The following is a 10,945-nucleotide window of genomic DNA, read 5'->3' on the forward strand; positions in this document are numbered from 1 at the left end:
GAGAAAAAAATATATAGTTTCTAAGAATTTAATCAAGAGAAAGTGCATAATGCCATAAGATTCTAACTTGTGCATTAAAGAACTAACACCTTAAAAATTGTCTAATTGTACATTGCATAGTTTCTGATAACAAATCATTGCAATTATTTGTTAATAAGGCACAATTTGAAGAAAAAACAAAAGATAAAAAACCTCACTGAATTATCCAAATAAAAGGCTTTCAGCATGTAGCTCAAAGGCAAAAATGTGGACATCACTCCAGTCAGTCACAAAACGTAAAAAAAAATAAAAAAAAAAGAATCTGATAAACAGCATCATATCCTCTGAGAGCAAAAATAAGACTGTACTAAGTATAGCAGTAGTCATGATAATGTGGAAATTACAAGTGATTAAAGGGACACCATAAGGTGCAATGTCATTGCAGATCTGAATTACAAACATATAAAGGTGTTGAAAGAATGTGAGTGAAGCCTGTTCTATTTTTAAAGTGGGCACTTAAAACGTCTCTTCCTGGGATAATAATACCAAACTGATCAGGTATTACAGGCTAATTGCTCTTGAGTGGTAATCAATCCAAAACTAAGCTATTTTGTATTTTTGATACATGATTTTGATCTGAGGCGTGACATTTTTTTGACACTTCCACTACGAAACCATTCCTGAAAAGTGCAAACACTGTGGCTCTGTAGCAATATTAAAGCATTGCTCTGAGTGTTTGAGCAAATCAAAACAAGAGTTTTATGTGCAGGCCTATATCTCATTGCATCTCTAGTGGAGACTCAAGTGAAATGCACCAGGCTATCTTCACACTCTCTGGGGACCGTCAATTTGTATGTCTGACAGGCCAGTTTATAATTACATCCATTATTGTTGTCCCAATACTCAGATCCTCTGACACGGAAGCATATGGCAAACTGTAGCATGGCACCTGGTTGCATAATGAAGGGAGGTATGGGTAGGTGAAAACGAAACACGTCTGACTGGATCAGCAGCAACTCTGTGCATGGTAGTGAACTAGCATGCTTTACTATCTGCACTTCTCTTCCAGTCTGTGAATGAGTAGCATACCGTAACCTCCTTCTCATAGGCCAAGTTCAGTACTTGCATAGTTCCAATGATTCCCAGCTCAGAACAAAACACCTACTCCAGGTATACTCGCCGATGGCACAAGCGCCTCAGGAAATCAGATTCGCCACCCATATTCCCAGGGAAGAACGGCTGGAAGTAGCGTAAGTAGAGCTCCAGCTTTTCCCTAGAGGCTAGCTCAGAGCTTGCCAGTCATCTGGTGATGACATGGATTGACACCAAAGGGTCCTCACTGGCTTTGAAGAACTTAACAACTTTCAGTTACAACCCTAGAGAAACCACAAATTGGACCTGTACATTCCTGCAGGTATGTTCCTCTGTAGAAGATGAGAGAGATTTTGCACATCTCCTCATGATGGGCCTTGGCTCTGGTTCGCAGGAGCGTCTACATTGGCCGACAGGCTCCAGAGGAGGACCTGGTTTTGGGCTGGGTGGCTGTATTACCACCGGGGTCCTTTGTGGAGCTGATTTGGGGTCATAGATGTTTCAAAGATAAAAAGTCTTGACAGGTCTAGTTAATTCACTATAGCCACTTGTGAATTGCAAGGCAGGTTCTGACCCATATCGATGCGATTCCATTCCCCCTGCTTTTTTTCACCATTTCTATGGCCAAAAGGTGGACCTGTATTAAAAGATACCATCTGTATCCCAATACAAAATGTAGCCTAATGTTATAAAAATAAATGGAGTGACTATTTGCATTAGATGTACTGTAAATAGCACCTGCCACAGCGGGGCTATTTTCACTCCAGTGGTGAAAAACAGAAATTAAACTCAAACTGCATCCCCAAGTGCATCCCCATAGTGTGTAAAGACAGTGTGGATGACTATTTATCAAGCGAATGTCCCGGGTTCGATTCCCCCATTTGTCCAACTTTTTCCCATCCTGTCTCCACTCTTTATATTTCCTTTAATACTACTTATGATAATAAATAAAAATGAACATTAAGGTTGATTATTATTTTTATTTTTTTTTGGTGGGGAGTTGAGAGAAATGTTAGATGCATCTAAAACTATTTGCATACAGTGCAAAGAAGATGCTTTTTGTTGTATTTACACTTAGTGTAAATAGCATCTATCGCTATTTTGGTGGTAATCAATATTATGCCACAAATGCTGTCGATTGAGTTTAACTTGTATTGAACCCAGAATATTCCTTGCATTTCTTCAGTGTGTTCATCAGAAAGGAACAGAAAACGTCCTGGTTACTTGCGTAACCTCTGTTCCCTGATGGAGGGAACAAGACGTTGTGTCGATATAGTGACACTAGGGGTCACTCTTGGGAGCCCGAAACACCTCTGGTCTTTGATAAAAGGCCAATGAAAATTGGCGAGTGGTATTTGCATACCACTCCCCCAAAACATACGGGTATAAAAGGAGCTGGTATGCAACCACTCATTCAAGTTTTGTGCTGAGGAGCCGAGACAAGGTCCCGGCCATTTCAGCGGGTTGTCCAGCATTGTGGCAGGAGGGACACAACGTCTCGTTCCCTCCATCAGGGAATGGAGGTTACGCAAGTAACCAGGACGTTCCCTATCTGTCACTCACTCGACGCTGTGTCGATGTAGTGACACTAGGGGTCTCTATACGAAATGCCACAACTGGCTGAACTGTGTTACATGAACTGGCCCAATGCTGTTATGAGTGTCGAACGACCCTTCGGGGACAAGGCAACTGCCCAAAAAATAGAGACAGGCTATCCCAGTCCTGGCCTCTTATCCTCTTTTTTAACTCTACCCAAAAAAAGAGTTAACCGACTGGGGCCACCAGGTCTACATCGGGGGGGGGGGGGTGTCACCGCGGAGACCACACCCCACCCAGAGGGGGGGGGGGATTTTTGAGTGGAAATACATCACATGGTCTTGCCGAGCTTTGTCGGAAGTATGTCATGTGGAGAAGTCCCATAGTAGGTCCTACCCTATGGTGGAGGAGTTTCTACAAACATGGTGACTGGGGCAGAGGGGCCTCTGCCCAAGCAAGACGCAGTTTGCCAACAGGGAAACGAATTAGCTGAAGATATACGTCGCATAGGGTTACTTATGTGGAACCAACACATGCGGAGCACCTACCCCAGTACAGGGCTTAGTTAGCACATGTTCTGAGCCGGCAGCAAGTTTCTCCGCAAACTCGTCTGCCACAGGACTCGGAGGAAATCATCCAGGAAACACAGTTTGTGAACACTACTGGGAGTCAACAGTGCACATCTTCAGCTCAGGGGAGGTGAAAGGTGCTATGCGCAAGCGATACACCCAGCCACCTGTCCCGGCCTTACCTGCTTGTGCCTGCCACTACACGGGATGAAACCGGTTCCACCCGCAGATTGTAGAACCTCGCAAAGGTGTTGGGTGTTACCCAGCCCGCTGCTCTGCAAATGTCTGTTAGAGAGGCGCCACTGGTCAAGGCCCAGGAGGCCGCCACACTCCTGGTAGAATGGGCTTGTAGCCCTGCCGGGGGCGGCACGTCCTGGGCATTATATGCCATCGTTATGGCGTCAATGAGCCAGTGGGCGATCCTCTGCTTGGAGACAGCGCTTCCTTTCCGCTGTCCACCAAAGCAGACAAAGAGCTGCTCAGAGACTCTAAAGCTCTGCGTGCGATCCAAATAGATGCGTAAAGCACGAACCGGACACAGCAACGTCAGGGCTAGGTCTGCCTCCTCCTGGGGCAGTGCTTGCAGGTTCACCACCTGATCCCTAAAAGGGGTCGTGGGAACCTTGGGCACATAGCCGGTTTGGGGTCTCAGGATCACGTGAGAGTAGCCCGGACCGAACTCCAGGCACGTTTCGCTGACAGAGAACACTTGCAACTCTCCTACCCTCTTGATGGAAGTGAGTGCAGTCAGGAGGGCAGTCTTCAAAGAGAGTGCCTTAAGCTCAGCTGACTGCAGGGGCTCAAAAGTGGCTCCCTGTAGATCCTGAAGAACTACAGAGAGGTCCCATGAGGGAATGAGGCGTGGACTGAAGGGATTCAACCTCCTGGCACCTCTCAAGAACCTGATGATCAGGTCGTGCTTCCCTAAGGACTTACCGTCCACTGTGTCATGGTGTTCCACTATAGCGGCTACATACACCTTCAAGGTGGAGGGGGACAGCCGCCCTTCCAACCTCTCCGGCAGGAAGGAAAGCACCGATCCGACTGCACATCTCTGGGGGTCTTCGCGTCGGGAAGAACACCACTTAGCGAACAGACGCCACTTCAAGGCATAGAGGCGCCTCGTAGAGGGGACCCTAGCCTGAGTGATCGTGTCTACCACCATGGGTGGTAGGCCACTTAAGTCTTCCATGTCCTGTCCAGGGGCCAGACATGGAGATTCCAGAGGTCTGGTCGTGGGTGCCAGATGGTGCCCCGTCCCTGAAAAAGAAGGTCCTTCCTCAGGGGAATTCGCCGGGGTGGGGGGTGGGTGGGGGCTGTTGCGAGGAGCGTGAGGTCCGAGAACCACGTCTGGGTGGGCCAGTAGGGTGCTACCAGGATGACCTGCTCCTCATCCTCCCTGACCTTGCACAGGGTCTGTGCAAGTAAGCTCACTGGGGGAAACGCATATTTGTGTAGTCCAGGGGGCTTTGGTCAGGGCGTACCAGTGAGGGAAGTGGGAGGATTCTTGGGAAGTGAACAGGTCTACCTGTGCCTGCCTGATCAGCTGGACCACCTGAGGGTGGAGTCTCCACTCTCCCCTGAGGGTAACCTGTCGTGACAGCGCGTCCGCTGCAGTGTTGAGGTCGCCCGGGATGTGAGTGGCCCACAGCGACTTGAGGTGCTGCTGACACCAGAGGAGGAGACAGCGGGCGAGTTGTGACATACAACGGGAGTGTAAACTGCCTTGACGGTTGATGTATGCCACCATTGCCGTGTTGTCTGTCTGAACTAACACATGCTTGCCCTGGATCAACGGCCGAAATCTCAGCAGGGCGAGCAGAATTGCCAATAACTCGAGGCAGTTGATGTGCCAACGCAGCTGTGGGCCCGTCCATGAGCCGGCGGCTGCTTGCCCGTTGCATTCAGTGCCCCAGCCCGTTTTGGAGTCATCTGTCGTAACCACGACGCACCTGGAGACCTGCTCTAGGGGAACACCTGCCTGTAGAAATGTGAGGTCAGTCCAAGGGCTGAAGAGGTGGTGACAGACCGGCGTGATGGCCACGCGATGTGTCCCGTGGCACCATGCCCATTTCCAGTGCTGAAGCGGTCTCATATGCATCAACCCGAGCAGAGTGGCCACCGCTGAGGATGCCATATGCCCCAGGAGCCTCTGAAAAAGTTTTAGTGGAACCACTGTCCTCCGTCTGAATGCCTTCAGACAGTTCAGCACTGACTGTGCGCGCTTGTTCGTGAGGCGCGCCGTCAGAGACTGAGTCCAACTCCAAACCAAAAAAAGAGATGCTCTGAACCGGGGAGAGCTTGCTCTTTTCCCAGTTGACCTGAAGCCCTAGTCAGCTGAGGTACAAGAGCACCAGGTCCTTGTGTACACAAAAAACACATCCCGAGAGTGAGCTAGGATTTGCCAATCATCGAGATAGTTGAGGATGCGAATGCCCACTTCCCTTAACGGGGCAAGGGCTGCCTCTGCGACCTTCGAGAAGACGCGAGGGGATAAGGACAGGCCAAAAGGGAGGACCTTGTACTGATACACCCGACCCTTGAATGCAAACATGCAGGAAGGGTCTGTGTCGAGGTAGAATCGAAACGTGGGAGTATGCGTCATTCAGGTCTACAATCCTGGTCTCTACAAACCACACTCACTAGAATGTGTTTTTGCGTCAGCATCTTGAACGGGAGTCTGTGTAAAGCCCGGTTCTGTACTCGCAGGTCCAAGATTTGCCGCAACCCACCATCTTTGGTACAATGAAGTAGGGGCTGTAAAACTCCTTCTTCATCTCGGCCAGAGGAACAGGCACTATCGCACCCTTCCGTAGGAGGGTAGCGATTTCTGTACGCAAGGTAGCGGCGTTCTCGCCCTTCACCGAGGTGAAGTGGATGCCGCTGAACCTGGGTGGATGCCTGGCGAACTGAATCGGGTATTCGAGTCGGATGGTCCGGACCAGCCATTGCGATGGGTTGGAAAGCGCAAGCCATGCGTCCAAGCTCTGGGCAAGGGGGACCAAGGGGACAATCCCGTCGGACGTTCCGGTGGGTGGGGCCACGCGGCAGGGCGGAGCCTGAGGTGCCACGCTGTGTTGTGGCTGTGCTGAGTTCAAGGACATCGAAGCACTTACCTGGCTCCTTGTGGCTCCTTGTGACCACCCCCGGAACAGCCTGGGACGGGGGAGGAAGAGGCCTGTCCTCGTGACCCGTGGAGACTGTCACATCAGGGGCAGATTTGTGCCACAGCTGGGCATGCAGGGACGGGGAGATCGCTGCTGGAGAGCCAAACCTGCCAAAATGGAGTGGTGGACAGTGGTCGTGATGACTGCCATGCGCACCGGGTATGTGACCCAGGGAACAAGGAAGCCATTCTTGCTGAACTCTTGGGTACCGCAGCCACATGGGCATGCTGCGAAATTAAATGAAAAGATAACAAAAGATTCTCCTCCCGGCCCTCCACCGGGGGATGGAGTGGTCTGCTTACCAGCTCCAGAGCAGCGGGTTTCATCGTCCCTGGGTCGCCTGTCTCAGGGGTGCTTCGAAGACTTTCGCGGATTCTTGGTGGCCGGTCATGAGACGGGTGGCGTCTGCTTCCTGCGGTGGGCTCCACGCCCACCGCCAGGCCACAGCAGCAGGCTGCGGCGGAGCCGGTGCAGTCACCGCAGGGGGAAGCCCTTGGCAACGAGCAGATGGGGTGCAGGATCTTGAGCCGCACCGCGGCAGGATGTGCCGGATAGCCTCCGTCTGCTGCTTCACCACCGAGAACTGCTGCGGCAAAGTCCTCGACGTTGTCGCCAAACAGGCCAACCTGGGAAATGGGGGTGCCGAGGAACTGTGCCTTGTAGGCCTCTCCCATCTCGACCAGGTTGAGCCAAAGGTGGTGCTCCTGGATCACCAAGGTGGACATCACCCGCCCGAGAGACCGCACCACGACCTTCGTCGCCCGGAGAGCGAGGTCGGTCGCCGAGCGCAGCTCCTGCATCAATCCCGGGGTGGAACTACCCTCGTGCAGTTCCTTTAGCGCCTTGGTTTGGTGGACTTGCAGGAGAGCCATGGCGTGCAGGGCAGAGGCGGCTTGTCCAGCGGCACCATAGGCTTTGGCCATCAGGGATGACGTAAACCTACAGGCCTTGGACAGGAGCTTTGGGCGCCCGCGCCAGGTGGTGGTACTCTACGGGCATAGGTGCACTGCGAGCGCCTTATCCACCGGGGGGATTGCCGAATAGCCCTTGGCCGCCTCACCATCATGGGTAGTGAGGGTGGGGGAGCTGAAAGATCCGGACCGGGCAGTAAAAGGTGCCTCCCACGACCTTGTCAGCTCCTCATGCACTTCCGGGAAGAAAGTCTTTAAAAGACGTTCTGTGTGTGCTGCTCTTTTAGAGAAATATACTCTTTTTTTTAGAATATACTCTTTTATTTCTGCCGAAGTGCCCAGGGGCATTCTCTACAGTGCACCAGTGTAGAGGGGGGAGAAGCCGCTGAAATGCGCCGTCAGATCCAGCAGAGTTGAATGAACAGCCGTGGGAATTCAGCTCAGTGAGCATCGACCGTTTGGCTCTGAAGAGGAAATCTGAATGAGTGGTTGCATACCAGCTTCTTTTATACCTGTATGTCCGGGGGAGTGGCATGCAAATACCACTCGCCAATTTTAATTGGCCTTTTATCAAAGACCAGAGGTGTCTTGGGCTCCCAAGAGTGACCCCTAGTGTCACTACATCGACACAATGTCGAGTGAGTGACAGATAGGGAACTACAAAATTTGAACATAAAAACAAAAACCCTAAAGTAACACCTTTAACTAGTAGGCTAACAAAGTCAAAGTTAAAAGTCAGAGAAATGAACAAAAAAACAAGTGGCAATTTGTATCTATGTTATGAAATACAACATAAGCATACGAGGGTTTTCTCAACATGAAACTCATGAAAACATGCAAAATTATAAGTTTTAGGCTATTCGATTTCACTGTACAGCTGAAAAAAAAATGTCTTACCTTAGGTTATGATATGGTGACCATATTCTGGGGGGGGGGGTGGGGGGGGGGGAGATGGGGGGGGGATGGGTGGAATAATAGGGTTCAAAACAGTGTTACTATGAATGCAAACTTTAATACAGTGAAAAAGACACTCTATTAGCATAATATAAATATATATAAATAAATAGAAATTTACAACATTCTTTTGAATGTCGATGTACTAAAATAAAATATTTGATGCCATGAGTGTACCTTCATTTACTATTACTATTATTTTGAATGGCCATGGAAAATGAAGCAATGTGATAACAATTTTACCAGGTCGCAGAAAGTAGTCCGTTAATTTACCTGATGAACTTTCACCTTTTAATGTGTGCTTCTAAATCACTTGCACCATTATTAGCAACTGACACATAAGTGCCAGCTTTACATGTCATACATTCTGCTTCCCACGGATCTCGACCTGGACGAAAGCATGGGAATTTTTTGCGCAAATCTTCTGTAAATTGGCACTTTCGTTTGGGCATTGTTTCCACTCAGCTGTCATTTGCTGCTATTGTCAAGCAACTGTTGAGGCCGAACACAACAGCGCTTCGCGCGTTTGCGGAGAGATTGACAGGCAGGAATTTGGCCAATAGTTGCTGCAAGCTTCTTATAATCGACCAATTGGTGTGCGAGAAGGCGGGACTTACAAAGAGGGTTAAAGCAATGCAAATATGTGCGCACAAACAATTAAGTATTAGACCAGATGCACATCATAGTTATGAGAACTTCGAAAAGACGTTTCCTTTCTGCTTAGTTGTAAAATACGGTCATAAGCACCTATCCCGCTAAGAGGTGTAGTCTCGCAAACCATAGATTATTATTAGACCACAGTACATGAGATAAGACAGTCTCACACATGCCCTGTCTATAAATAATGCATGCAACGTTTTCATTTAAGTGAGATCTCAATCGATCACAAATATTAAAGTATGAACGCCAAAATCACTCTTATCCCATTGGCACTGCTAGCAACGCGTGACGCATCAACGAAGCGCACTGCAAGCGCAAACATTGTTGAACGCTCTTTAAGGCATAAAGGCATCAGTGCATCCACCACATAACAGTGGCATCAGCCTGTCATCTGAACCTGTGAGTACTCATTGACAACAATTGCTTGTGAACTTTGTTCAGATAATTTATGATTTTTTGGAATCGAAGATCTACGATGAAAAAGTTTTTCAGTAATAGAAAATACATATACTGCTCTACAAAGCCAAAACAGTAACTACACCAACACTGAAAGAGGAAAAAATGCCTTCAAAGTCTTTGAATCTTCCAGCCAAATGTGGATTAAAAAAAAAAAAAAAAATCTTATTCCATTTCTTTCAGTGTGAGCATAGTTGAGCCAAACCTGTCTGTCACAGGATAGATTCTAGGGGTTTTCAAACTTTTTGATGATAAGGACCCCCAATTATGATGGTCCCCCTTGACTGTAAAGGACCCACTTCTTAAAATATAAAGGCATCTAAATATTTTCATGTACAAAGTCCCATTTATATGGTTAAAAAACAAAACAAACAAACAAACAAACAAACAAACAAAAAAAAAAAAAAACAGTAAGAATGATATAAAGACAAAACTGAATAAACAGCTTAAAAAAAAAATAATTAAAAAAAGGTTGTTCTCTGATATTTTTCACGGACCCCCTGGCATCAGTTTCACAGCCCCCTGGTGGTCCTGGACCCAAGTTTAAAAACCCCTGATCTATGAGATCCAATTTCAGTTATTACTCAGTTTTGACAAAATGTGTAGTTACTGCATTATAATTCTCCAGGGCAGAACAGACCTTAAAAAGGGATAGTTCACCCAAAATTTTTAATTCTCTCATCATTTTCTAACTCTAATGCCATCCCAGATGTGTATGATTTTTTTTTCTTCTGCAGAACACAAAGAAAGATTGTTAGAAAAATATTTCAGCTTTGTAGGTCCATACAATGCAAGTGAATGGTGGCCAGACCTTTGAAGTTCCAAAAATCACATAAAGGCAGGATAAAAGTAATCCATAAGACTCCCGTGGTTAAATCCATGTCTTCTGAAGCGATATGATAGGTATGGGTGAGAATCAGATTAATATTTAAGTCCTTTTTTTATTATAAATCTTTACTTTCAGTTTCACTTTCACATTCTGAAAGTGAAAGTGGAGATTTATGGTAAAAAATAATTTAAATATTGAACTATTTCTCACCCAAAGCAATCGCATCGCTTCAGAAGACATACTGTATATTAATCCATTGGAGTTGCATGGATTACTTTTATGCTCCCTTAATGTGATTTTGGAGCTTCAAAGTTCTGGCCACCATTCATTTGCATTGAAAGGACCTACAGAGCTGAGATATTCTTCTAAAAATCTTCGTTTTTGTTCAGCAGAAGAAAAAAATTAATAAAAAAGAGATTTTTCATTTTGGGGTGAACTATCCCTTTAAGGATATAATAGGAGGTGTGCAGTAAGTGCTGTTTCCTTCATGTCTACAGGACTCTCAGCAAAGGTTAAGGACAGGACCTGATAAAATGTCAACCGTGGAGGTCCCCACAGACAGGTTAGATCAGTATCTATCTGATAAGATCAATTGAAATATTTTATTTGTCAGTGTATATCAGTGTATAATCCCCCACCCCACTATATAGTATGTATCACATTATGCATATCATACAAATGATTGGACCACCTTCGAAATGTCTTAATCAGCTGTTTTACATGGAAAGTCAGCACAGTTAAACTACACAGTAAATAATAATAATTATTATAAAACGTCTACAGTGGGTGGCC

The 10,945-nt window shown here is 47.1% G+C and overlaps 1 pseudogene; it reads right to left on the reverse strand.

Moving 5' to 3' along the window:
• Positions 1–779: 779 nt before the first annotated feature.
• Positions 780–1,572, reverse strand: LOC127426397 (protein phosphatase 1 regulatory subunit 3D-like; annotated as a pseudogene).
• Positions 1,573–10,945: the final 9,373 nt, after the last annotated feature.

Source organism: Myxocyprinus asiaticus, chromosome 35, assembly GCF_019703515.2.
Source record: "Myxocyprinus asiaticus isolate MX2 ecotype Aquarium Trade chromosome 35, UBuf_Myxa_2, whole genome shotgun sequence".
NCBI classification, from domain to species: domain Eukaryota; kingdom Metazoa; phylum Chordata; class Actinopteri; order Cypriniformes; family Catostomidae; genus Myxocyprinus; species Myxocyprinus asiaticus.